The sequence below is a fragment of the Dendrobates tinctorius genome, unplaced genomic scaffold, assembly GCF_039654945.1.
Source record: "Dendrobates tinctorius isolate UK_male_01 unplaced genomic scaffold, ASM3965494v1 ptg000294l, whole genome shotgun sequence".
Lineage (NCBI taxonomy): Eukaryota > Metazoa > Chordata > Amphibia > Anura > Dendrobatidae > Dendrobates > Dendrobates tinctorius.
In genome coordinates this window covers 1,901,586-1,914,207 of record NW_027361961.1, presented here as the reverse complement: position 1 = coordinate 1,914,207, position 12,622 = coordinate 1,901,586, and the positions used below count along the sequence as shown (strand labels likewise).

General features: G+C 50.9%; 1 protein-coding gene and 1 long non-coding RNA gene across 2 annotated transcripts in view; one reads left to right on the top strand and one right to left on the bottom strand.

Moving 5' to 3' along the window:
• The window catches only part of LOC141073009 (uncharacterized), a 119,625-nt gene that overhangs the window by 87,305 nt on the left and 19,698 nt on the right, over positions 1-12,622 (top strand). The window lies entirely within an intron of this gene.
• On the bottom strand, positions 1,827-11,211 carry LOC141073012 (uncharacterized). Its single transcript, XR_012226931.1, has 2 exons — positions 10,875-11,211; positions 1,827-2,957 (listed from the first exon to the last, which is right to left on the bottom strand). It is a non-coding gene; the product is annotated as an uncharacterized lncRNA (long non-coding RNA).

Genomic DNA, 12,622 nt, shown 5'->3' with positions numbered 1-12,622 from the left:
TACTCTGCTTTCTGTGCCATTTTGAGGCATGGCAGGCACAACGAAGGAATGTTCTCCCATGTGGTCTGATGTCTGGCGTGTACAGTCTCGAAACGTCCTCACGTGTGGTCTGAGGCACGGTCTCGAAACGTCCTCACGTGTGGTCTGAGGCACGGTCTCGAAACGTCCTCACGTGTGGTCTGAGGCACGGTCTCGAAACGTCCTCACATGTGGTCTGAGGCACGGTCTCGAAACGTCCTCACGTGTGGTCTGAGGCAAATGTGAATAACATCTTATACTCACCTACGGGGCAGTCTTGTATTATGTTTGTCACTGTTCTTCTTCCAGTAGTCCTCCTTCCCATGGATGATGCATCCTACATCATCCACACAACCTCCCCCATGACGCTTCAGTGCAGGAACACGTCTCTGCCCTGCCGATCACAAAGCAAAGTACAAAGAGAAGTCTGCACCGGAGCGTGATGGAAGACACTGTGTGGATGGACTTAGGACGCATCGTCGACTCAAAGAAGGATAGGAGGAGGTACCGGATTAAGACTAGTGAAGCCCATTGGATGGGGCTGCCCCAAGGGCAAATCTAATAAGAAAAAAACAAAAAACAAAGTTATGCAGATTGGCATTCTAGAATGTTGTGTATATAAGGGCATTCAGATAGTGGACGTGCTTTATAAAGTGCTGTATATAGAGGGTATACAGGTAGTGGTCGTACTATATACACAGCATTCTAGAATGCTGTATATGGCAACATACAGGTAGTGGTAGTACTTTATACGGGGGGGGCATAAACAATGATTGAATACCCTGTAGTAAACAGCAATAATGCATGAAAATTTAAGGTACTTGGTTAACACCCTCGATTTAAAAAAAAAATGCAGAAGCCATAAGCCATCCTACCACTTCACAGTGACCCTAATTGGGACAGTGATAACTAATATTAAAACCCTTTATATATTGATGTGGTTTCCCATTCCTGTGTCCACTATTTGGGCCTAATCCTTCTCAGTCCTTATCCACAAGCAAGTCACAGGACAAAGCGGTAAGGTTTTTAATATTAGTTAGGACTGTCCCAATTACGTCACCGTGAAGTGGTGGGATGGCTTTGGCTTTTTTTTTTTTAATAAAGAACATGTTAACTAAATCCCCTATATTTTCATGCACTATGCCATTTACTGCAGGATATTCAATCATGTTTGTTTTTTTTCTGTTCAGTGGCCAGTGTGAACGTGCGCTTACACGCACCATACACACCAGATTGTATCATTTTTTATGGGGAATCCTGGTGACATGTTCCCTTTAGGCAGGCTTACATCTATGCAGCTTGTACAAGTGATCTTCACTGTCTCAAAAGTGGTTTACCTAAGGCTAGTTTCACACTAGCGTATCTACATGCAGTGCACGGCGCCACTAAGCCCCGCCTCCTCCGGTCATCTCCTACTCTCGCACATCACTGCATGCGATCTGCGCACCCTACCTTTAGCATAGGGTGCGCAGACTGTGTGCTAGTAGGATTTTGCGTGCGCTGCGCCCTTTTGACGGTGCGCCGAGCGCACCATGTTGCATTTTGGGGCGCTCGGCGCACCGTCAAAAGAGCGCAGCGCACACAAAATCCTACTAGCGCAGTCTGCGCACCCTATGCTCAAGATAGGGTGCGCAGATGGCATGCAGCGATGTGCGATAGTAGATGACCGGAGGGGGCGCCGTGCACTGCGTGTAGATATGTTGGTGTGAGACTAGCCTAACCCAGTTATTACAGTACCTTCCATGTGTTACACAGATGCATCATGGGCTTGTCCATGCATGAAATAAAAGGCTAAATTACAAAATGGAGACTTAAAGCAATGTTTTATTTACATTCAGAACCAGTTTAAGAGGAACAAATTAAGATTTCCCACAGAAATCTCAGACTTTTACTTACAGAAATATTGGCTAAATAACATTCTTACATATATAAAAACCTTTAATTTTATAAAAGTGCATTTTTTTACATTGAAAAATTTGCCTTGTTTCATGCAATGCATTTCTATGTATTGTACAACTGTAATATGCTGTTGGTGCATGCGGGCAGGACTGATGGTAGGGTCTGTGGCTCGGCCCCCCCCATGGCCTGCTTCCGGTGTCTAGGACCAGATATCATAATACCAGCCTTGAATAGTGAAGGAGACGGCAGCCAACCCTGAGAGACATCCAAGGTGGGAACGCCCCGTCATGCCGAAGGGAGTCTGCTAGATCCAGGCGTAGTAGACCAGCGCTGATGGGTTTATGGACGCCAGGAGGGGGTTGGGCCTGAAGGAAGGTTTCTTTTCCTGGCGGGTAGGAGAGTTGTCCTGTTGGTTGCTTTTTTGGACTGAACATTTCCGAAACCACAATTGGACTGTGCACCTCTTGGGAAGCAGGAGTTTAGTCTTCTGTTGCAGAAGAAAAGTACTCTTACCCTGATAGGTAGAGGGCAGGAAGCACTAGAAAGTTGGCGTGCATGATTGTTCAGGGCGCAGGTGGTGTGGCCCGGCCACCAGAGGCTAGACGAGAGCCTGGATTTTTAAGAGTAGGGTCGCAGGAGCCTCTGTCAAACGTGGAGGCCGCATGAATAGGAAGGTTTCCCCAGGAGATGTCCATATTGCTCAGGGGAAAACTAGGACATATTTGTCTTGTACCTTCATTTTTTTAATGGAGCCCCCTCACTGCCTGGTAGGATATACCTGTCCTGAAGATTTCAAATCCTAACCTTTACACAGACTTTCTGGCGGCTGGCAGGTAACGGATTTGTCTTCCCTCCCTACTCTATTTGGCTCTGGGGGGCGAGAGGGTAGGGGATTAGTGGCAAGGACCGTCCGCCGGAAAACCGCAAACACTCTTGATGTGTTAGGGCCCTGCCTCGTAGACCACAGATGATATGGTAGTGACAATTCTAGGTGGGAGATCAGAGTGATAACTCCACTCTGTCGCCCTTAAAAGCCATATCTGAAAGAAAAAGGGAAATCATTAATAAAAAAAAAATCAAGACCTAAGGCAGAAACCAGCCTGGGTGGTCCGGACCCATGTCTGCCTCCTACTGACACTAAGCGAAAACGGATTAGCTTCATGCCAGTTAGTAGTGTTCCCTCCTAGCATAAGCAGCATACAAACATAGCTTTTTGTGTGCCCCAATGAAGCATTAACCACCCCGCACACCAACCAGAGGGCCACACACCCACAAGCGCACAAGCCCCCATCGGACGTCCACACGCCCCCAAGCGCACAAGCCCCCATCGGACGTCCACACGCCCCCAAGCGCACAAGCCCCCATCGGACGTCCACACGCCCCCAAGCGCACAAGCCCCCATCGGACGTCCACACGCCCCCAAGCGCACAAGCCCCCATCGGACGTCCACACGCCCCCAAGCGCACAAGCCCCCATCGGACGTCCACACGCCCCCAAGCCCCCATCGGACGTCCACACGCCCCCAAGCCCCCATCGGACGTCCACACGCCCCCAAGCCCCCATCGGACGTCCACACGCCCCCAAGCCCCCATCGGACGTCCACACGCCCCCAAGCCCCCATCGGACGTCCACACGCCCCCAAGCCCCCATCGGACGTCCACACGCCCCCAAGCCCCCATCGGACGTCCACACGCCCCCAAGCCCCCATCGGACGTCCACACGCCCCCAAGCCCCCATCGGACGTCCACACGCCCCCAAGCGCACAAGCCCCCATCGGACGTCCACACGCCCCCAAGCGCACAAGCCCCCATCGGACGTCCACACGCCCCCATCGGACGTCCACACGCCCCCAAGCGCTCAAGCCCCCATCGGACGTCCACACGCCCTCAAGCATAAGCCCCCATCAGACGTCCACACGCCCCCAAGACCCCATCGGACGTCCACACGCCCCCATCGGACGCCCACACTCCCCCAAGACCCCATCGGACGCCCACACACCCCCAAGACCCCATCGGACGCCCACACGCCCCCAAGACCCCATCGGATGCCCACACGCCCCCATCGGACGTCCACACACCCACAAGCGCACAAGCCCCCATCGGACGTCCACACGCCCCCAAGCGCACAAGCCCCCATCGGACGTCCACACGCCCCCAAGCGCACAAGCCCCCATCGGACGTCCACACGCCCCCAAGCGCACAAGCCCCCATCGGACGTCCATACGCCCCCAAGCGCACAAGCCCCCATCGGACGTCCACACGCCCCCAAGCCCCCATCGGACGTCCACACGCCCCCAAGCCCCCATCGGACGTCCACACGCCCCCAAGCCCCCATCGGACGTCCACACGCCCCCAAGCCCCCATCGGACGTCCACACGCCCCCAAGCCCCCATCGGACGTCCACACGCCCCCAAGCGCACAAGCCCCCATCGGACGTCCACACGCCCCCAAGCGCACAAGCCCCCATCGGACGTCCACACGCCCCCAAGCGCACAAGCCCCCATCGGACGTCCACACGCCCCCCAAGCGCACAAGCCCCCATCGGACGTCCACACGCCCCCAAGCGCACAAGCCCCCATCGGACGTCCACACGCCCCCATCGGACGTTCACACGCCCCCAAGCGCACAAGCACCCATCGGACGTCCACACGCCCCCAAGCGCACAAGCCCCCATCGGACGTCCACACGCCCCCAAGCGCTCAAGCCCCCATCGGACGTCCACACGCCCTCAAGCATAAGCCCCCATCCGACGTCCACACGCCCCCAAGCATAAGCCCCCATTCGACGTCCACACGCCCCCAAGCATAAGCCCCCATCCGACGTCCACACGCCCCCAAGCATAAGCACCCATCCGACGTCCACACGCCCCCAAGCATAAGCCCCCATCCGACGTCCACACGCCCCCAAGCATAAAACCCTATCAGACGTCCACCCCCCAGAATGAACCCCCATCGGACGTCCACCCCGGCATAAACCCCCATCGGACGTCCACCCCCCCAGCATAAACCCTCAGCGGACGTCCACCCCCCTTAAGCCTAAGCCCCTATCGGACGTCCACCCCCCCTTAAGCCCCTATTGGATGCCATTCCCAGCATAAAACCATCATTGGACATTCACCCCTGCATAAAACCTCATCGGACGTCCACCCCTGACCCCTCCACAGCATAAACCTCATCGGACGTCCACCCCCTCCCAGCATAAGTCCCATCGGTTGTACAGCTTCCCCATCATAAATCCCGGTCAGATGTCCATCCCCCGAAAGTATAAACCCCCACCAGATGGCACCTCTTCCCCAAACAAAAAGCCCTACCAGTCGAGCGCCTACTCCAAAATCAATCCACCCCTTTCAAGTCACAACAGATGCACACAGGCCCCGTTGCCCTAGCATCAAGTCCCCAAGACACCACAATTGCGCATTAAATCCCCCCATCCCAAGATCCCAACCAGACCAGGAGGAGTTAATGCACGCTTGTGGGGTCTGTTTGTCCCCGGGGGGGCCTACTGGGGATAATGCACGCTCGTGGGGTCTGGTTGGGCTTCTGGGGGTCGATTAACGCATGCTTGTGGGGTCTGGTAGGGCCCCGAGGAAGGGTTAATGCACGCTTGAGAGGTCTGGTTGGGCCCTGCATTAGACCCCCAAGGAGCCCATCAGACCACAAACGCATGCATTAACCCCCTCCCCGTGAGCCCAACCAGACACACAAGTGTGAATTAAACCCTCCGCACTTGTGGGATCTGGTGGGCTTCTGGGGTGGGTTAATGCAGGGTCCACTCAGACCCCGCAAACATGCATTAACCCCCCCAGGGCCCAACTAGACCCCAAAAGCATGCATTAACCCCCCCTGGAGCGCAACCAAACCACAAAAACGTGCACTAATCCCCCCCACAGTAAGGAGCACACCCAGACCCCACAAGCATGCATTAATCCCGCCGGAAACCTCTACCAGAACCCACAAGCGTACATTAACCACCCCTGAGATCCAACCAGAACCCATAAGCTTGCATTATTCCCCCGGGAGCCCAACCAGACCTCACAAACGTGCATTAACCCCCCCGGGACCCAAACAGAACACACAATCGTGCATTACCCCCCCCAGGACTACCCAACCCTGCGTGTGCATTAACCTCCCCCCGGGACCCAACCAAACACGGCAAGCGTGCATTAACCCCCCCCGGGACCCAACCAAACACGGCAAGCGTGCATTAACCCCCCCTGGGACCCAACCAAACACGGCAAGCGTGCATTAACCCTCCTGGGAGCCCAAGCAGACCCCACAAGCATGCATTAGTACCCCCCGAAGTACAACCAGAGCCCACAAGCGTGCATTAACCCCCAACCAGACCCCACAAGCATGCATCATTAACCCCCCTCTCACGGGACTGCCAGACACCCCAAGCGTGCATCATCAACCCTCCTCTCCCGGGACTACCAGACACCACAAGCGTGCATCATCAACCCCCCTCTCCCGGGACTACCAGACACCACAAGCGTGCATCATCAACCCCCCTCTCCCGGGACTACCAGACACCACAAGCGTGCATCATCAACCCCCCTCTCCCGGGACTACCAGACACCACAAGCGTGCATCATCAACCCCCCTCTCCCGGGACTACCAGACACCACAAGCGTGCATCATCAACCCCCCTCTCCCGGGACTACCAGACACCACAAGCGTGCATCATCAACCCCCCTCTCCCGGGACTACCAGACACCACAAGCGTGCATCATCAACCCCCCTGTCCCGGGACTACCAGACACCACAAGCGTGCATCATCAACCCCCCTGTCCCGGGACTACCAGACACCACAAGCCTGCATCATCAACCCCCCTCTCCCGGGACTACCAGACACCACAAGCGTGCATCATCAACCCCCCTCTCCCGGGACTACCAGACACCACAAGCGTGCAACATCAACCCCCCTCTCCCGGGACTACCAGACACCACAAGCATGCATTAGTACCCCCCAAAGCACAACCAGACCCCACAAGCATGCATTAACCCCCCCGGACCCCACCAGACACATAAGCGTGCATTAACCCGCACCCCCCTGCCCCAAACAGACCCCACAAGCATATATTAGTACCCCCCCAAAGTACAACCAGACCCCACAAGCATGCATTAACCCCCCACCCCCCAACCAGACCCCACAAGCATGCATTAGTACCCCCCAAAGTACAACCAGACCCCCACAAGCGTGCATTAACCCCCACCCCCCTGGCCCAAACAGACCCCACAAGCGTGCATTAACCCCCACCCCCCTGATAAAACAGACCCTGCAAGCGTGCATTAACCCCCCTGGGAGCCCAAAGCAGACCTCACATGCATGCATTAGTACCCCCCCGAAGTACAACCAGACCCCACAAGCGTGCATTAACCCCCACCCCCAACCAGACCCCACAAAAATGCATTAGTAACCCCCCCCAAGTACAACCAGACCCCCACAAGCGTGCATTAACCCCCACCCCCCTGGCCCAAACAGACCCCACGAGCGTGCATTAACCCCCACCCCCTGCCCCAAACAGACCCCAGAAGCAGTAGGCATTTACTACAGGCCGCCTGTGCAAGCTGAAGCTATGGATGAACTCTTTATGCATCAAATGGCCAAGTTCTCCAAAAAATATGACATAGTTGTCATGGGAGATTTCAACTATCCAGACATTTGTTGGGAATCTCTCTCAGGCAAAACTAACAGGTCAAGGAAATTCTTATCCTCTCTTGCTGACAACTTTATCTTCCAAAAGGTAAGGGAGAAAACAAGGGGAACTGCTACCTTGGATCTAATCCTTATAAACAGGGAGGAAATGGTTGAGGAGGTAAAAGTGGCTGGGACCCTAGGAGGTAGCGACCATGCTATTTTAGAATTTTGGATAACTAGAGGCGGAAGACCTGTGAAGACTCAGACATCAAGGTTAGATTTCAGAAAGGCAGATTTTAAGGGATTCAGAAAGAGAATTGGAGGGATCCAATGGCTGGATATCCTTAAAGACAAAAATGTCCAGGAAGGATGGGAAATCTTGAAAAATGAAATTCTCAAAGCACAGTTGTTAACAATTCCGAAAAGAGGGAAGAATAGGAAGCAGTTAAGGAAACCAGGATGGATGAACACAGAACTTAAGCACATGCTAAAAAGGAAGAAAAAAATGTTTATAAAATGGAAAGAGGGAGGCATATCTAAAGAAGAATATAATGCTGTCTGCAGAACCTGCAGGGCACAAATCAGATTATCTAAAGCTGAAAATGAATTGAGGCTTGCAAGAGATGTCAAAAGCAATAATAAAGGATTTTGGGGATATGTCAAAAGTAAAAGAAAAGTCAAAGATGCTATAGGATTTTTACAGGATGAAAATGATGAAATGGTAAGACAGGATGTTGAGAAGGCTGAACTTTTAAATTCCTATTTTGCATCTGTTTTCTCTCAGAAAGGAAATGTAACATCAACTGTTATTCACTGTCCTATTAAGGGAATAGAAGAATCCAGGATATCTATAAACAGAAAGATAGTGAGGAAACACTTAGCTAGCCTAAATGAATTCAAGTCTCCAGGTCCAGATGAATTACACCCCAGAGTACTGAAGGAGATAGCAGAAGAAATTTTTGAACCCCTCTCTATAATCTTTGAAAATTCTTGGAGAACAGGAGAAGTGCCAGAAGACTGGAGAAGAGCAAATGTTGTTCCTATCTTCAAAAAGGGGAAGAAGGTGGACCCAGGTAACTATAGGCCGGTGAGTCTGACTTCTATACCAGGAAAGATCTTTGAACAAATTATTAAACAACATGTATGTCAATACCTGGATAAGAATGAAGTGATTAAACAGAGTCAGCATGGGTTTGTAACTAATAAGTCATGTCAGACTAACTTAATTTCCTTCTATGACGGTATCACTGATTGGGTGGATCAAGGAAATGCTGTAGATATAGTATATCTTGACTTCAGCAAAGCATTTGACAAAGTCTCTCATACAATCCTTATTGAAAAAATGATTAAGTATGGAATGGACAAGGCAACTGTTAGGTGGATTCATAACTGGCTTAGTGATCGGACCCAAAGAGTGGTCGTAAATGGCTGCACATCCAGTTGGAAGAATGTCTCAAGTGGGGTACCACAGGGCTCTGTCCTGGGCCCTGTATTGTTCAACATCTTTATCAACGATTTAGATGAAGGAATTGAGGGTAAACTGATTAAATTTGCTGATGACACAAAGCTAGGAGGGATAGCTAATACTAGAGAAGAGAGAGAGAGGATTCAAAAAGATTTAAATAAACTGGAGAAGTGGGCAGCAACTAACAGAATGGTTTTTAACAGGGAGAAATGCAAAGTACTACATCTGGGCAATAAAAATGGAAAAAACATATATAGAATGGGAGGAATAGGGCTAAGTGACAGCACATGTGAAAAAGACTTGGGTATACTAATAGATCACAGACTGAATATGAGTCAACAGTGTGATGCAGCAGCAAAAAAGGCAAATGCAATTCTAGGATGTATTAACAGAAGCATACAGTCTAGATCACGTGAAGTCATTATTTCCCTCTACTCCTCTTTGGTCAGACCTCATCTGGAATATTGTGTCCAATTTTGGGCACCACATTTTAAAAAAGACATCAACAAACTGGAGCAAGTTCAGAAAAGAGCGACCAGAATGGTGACCGGTCTGCAAACCCTGTCTTATGAGGAAAGGTTGCAGGATTTGGGAATGTTTAGTTTGCAAAAGAGAAGACTGAGAGGAGACTTAATAGCTGTCTACAAATATCTAAAGGGCTGTCACATTGTAGAAGGATCAACTTTATTCTCATTTGCACAAGGAAAGACTAGAAGCAATGGGATGAAACTGAATGGGAGGAGACACAAATTAGATATTAGAAAAAACTTTTTGACAGTTAGAGTGATCAATGAGTGGAACAGGCTGCCACGAGAAGTGGTGAGTTCTCCTTCAATGGAAGTCTTCAAACAGAGGCTGGACAGACATCTGACTGGGATGATTTAGCGAATCCTGCTTTGAGCAGGGGGTTGGACCAGATGGCCCAGGAGGTCCCTTCCAACTCTACGATTCTATGATTCTATGATTCTAAGCATGCATTAGTACCCCCCGAAGTACAACCAGACCCCACAAGCGTGCATTAACCCCACCACCCCCAACCAGACCCCAGAAGCATGCATTAACCCCCCCCGGACCCCACCAGACCCGTAAGCATGGATTAACCCCCTGCCCCAAACATACTCCACAAGCATGCATTAGAACCCCCCCAAAAGTACAGCCAGACCCCACAAGCATGCATTAACCCTCCCCGGACCCCACCAGACCCGTAAGCATGCATTAACCCCCACCCCCCTTCCCCAACCAGACCCTACAAGCATGCATTAGTACCCCCCAAAGCACAACCAGACCCCACAAGCATGCATTAACCCCCCCGGACCCCACCAGACCCATAAGCATGCATTAACCCCCACCCCCCTGCCCCAAACAGACCCCACAAGCATATATTAGAACCCCCCCAAAGTACAACCAGACCCCACAAGCATGCATTAACCACCCACCCCCCAACCAGACCCCACAAGCATGCATTAGAACCCCCCAAAGTACAACCAGACCCCACAAGTGTGCATTATATATCCCAAGCCCCCTGCCCCAAACAGACCCTACAAGCATGCATTAACCCCCCGGACCCCAAATAGACCTTGCAAGCATGCATTAACCCCTCTGGGAGCCCAAGCAGACCCTAAACAGACCCCGTAAGCGTGCATTAACCCCTACCCAAAAGCGTGCATTAACACCCCCCGAACCCAAATAGAGCCCGTAAGCATGCATTAACCCCCCCAGACCCAACCAGACCCCACCAGCGTGCATTAATTCCCCCTCCCCTCCGGGAGTCCAACAGCTCCCAGGTAAGCCCCCAAATCCCACTAGTTAGCCCCAAGTATCAGCCCCATCAACCAAACATCTAAGAAGACACCAACCTGTTACTAAACCCTCCTGCCTGTCACCGACGCGGCTGACCTAACTCCACACTGCTCACAGACGCCGGCACCATAGAGACAGCTAAGACAGTATGTAATGGAGGCTTCTCTCCCTGCACCAGACGGCAGAGACACGTGTAATGGCGTCTTCTCTTCCTGCCTTTGCTGTCAGAACACGCCCCCCCTGGTATGACACGCCCCCAGAGCTGACATCACACCTGGAAGGAGCCCATACAGTCTAGCATTTACCGTCTCTTTAGCTCCATAGTATCAGCTCTAATCCAATGGTGAGAGAGCGATTTACCCCGAAGAGTCACAGATTGTGGGGTTGTTATGTAATGTTATATTTAGGGTGTTTTGTGTTGTCTCCTTATAAAAATCACAATGGTTTTGTTCCTTTTCCGCTGATAGAAACAAACGACCCAACTATGAAAGACGGGAACCAAGGAGACATGTATTACTCTCCTAGTACGGGGTCTGTAGACACATAATGTTTTTCATGTAACATATGGAAGCCTATGGGAAAATGCCCCAAAAAGCCTCTTATCCAGAGACAAAATCACTGTACATGGAGACATTGGCCTCAGATATCTCCTGTCTTGTTCTTACAAACAATCTTCTATAAAAGCCTCAAACTTCTTTGTGTGACTCAGACCTGAGATCTAACGTGATAGAAGATTACAGTGCGGGGAAGACGGGAAACCTTCATATAGACGGCCGGTGGTGATGGAGTCAGTGACGGACTCTGGCCAAATATGTTTCTAGAGCCGTAGTAGAAGATGAAGATGTCGTCCTCATCATGAAGTAGTTATTTCTCCTGTCCCGTGTAATGAATATCTCCTGCAGTATTGCTAATGCCGATTCCAGTGTCGGGAAATGAGACGAGAATTAGCGTTATGGAAGATGAGTCTATGAGGAACGTATTCAGCTGCCGACTCCGAGGGAGAAACTGCTTGTTGTCTGTGGCCTAAATATATAGGTTTTATTAGTAGATGTCAGGGAAAAAAACAGAATGTTGTAAAATGATAAAAATATAATTGTTGCTTGGGTCCCCGCCAGTCTCTGTATTTTTAGTTTGTCCTAACGAATTTGTTATTCCTTCAGCCAATCAGTTGCTGAAGCAGTGAGTAACATAGCCAGTGACTGGGAGCATGGAGGAGATGTGTTAGTCAGCAATTCAACGTTTGTTCCAGTCCATATAAGACTAGAGAATACAACATCTACACGTTTTATCTTCTGAAATGTTTCCCCTTATTATCTCCAGTAATTTTATTATTACACATAATTCTTTATAATGATTCATCGTCTCATCGTCTTCCTACTCAGGTCCCTACAATATCAGATCCTGTCAGTGGACATCTTCTATATTAAGAGAATTTTTCTTGACTACCCAAGAATGGATATGGAGAGGGACAAGATGGTGGAGAGGATATTACACCTCACCCTAGAGATCCTCTTCCGGCTTACTGGAGAGGTGAGAGATTCTGATGACGTCACATTACATCATTCCTATCTGTGGGAATAACAGATGGACAGAACTGGAGAGGTGAGGACTCTGGAAATGTCTGTAGGGAGATTTATTAATGTGTCTCTCCATAACCAGGATTACATAGTAGTGAAGAAGACCTCTAGTGAGCGCTGTCAGGACCCTGTGTCTGAGGGATGGGGACGACCCCTGAGCCCAGTCATGGGGCCTCCACCTCATCCCCTGATGCATGAGGACATCAATGACCAGAAGATCCTAGAAC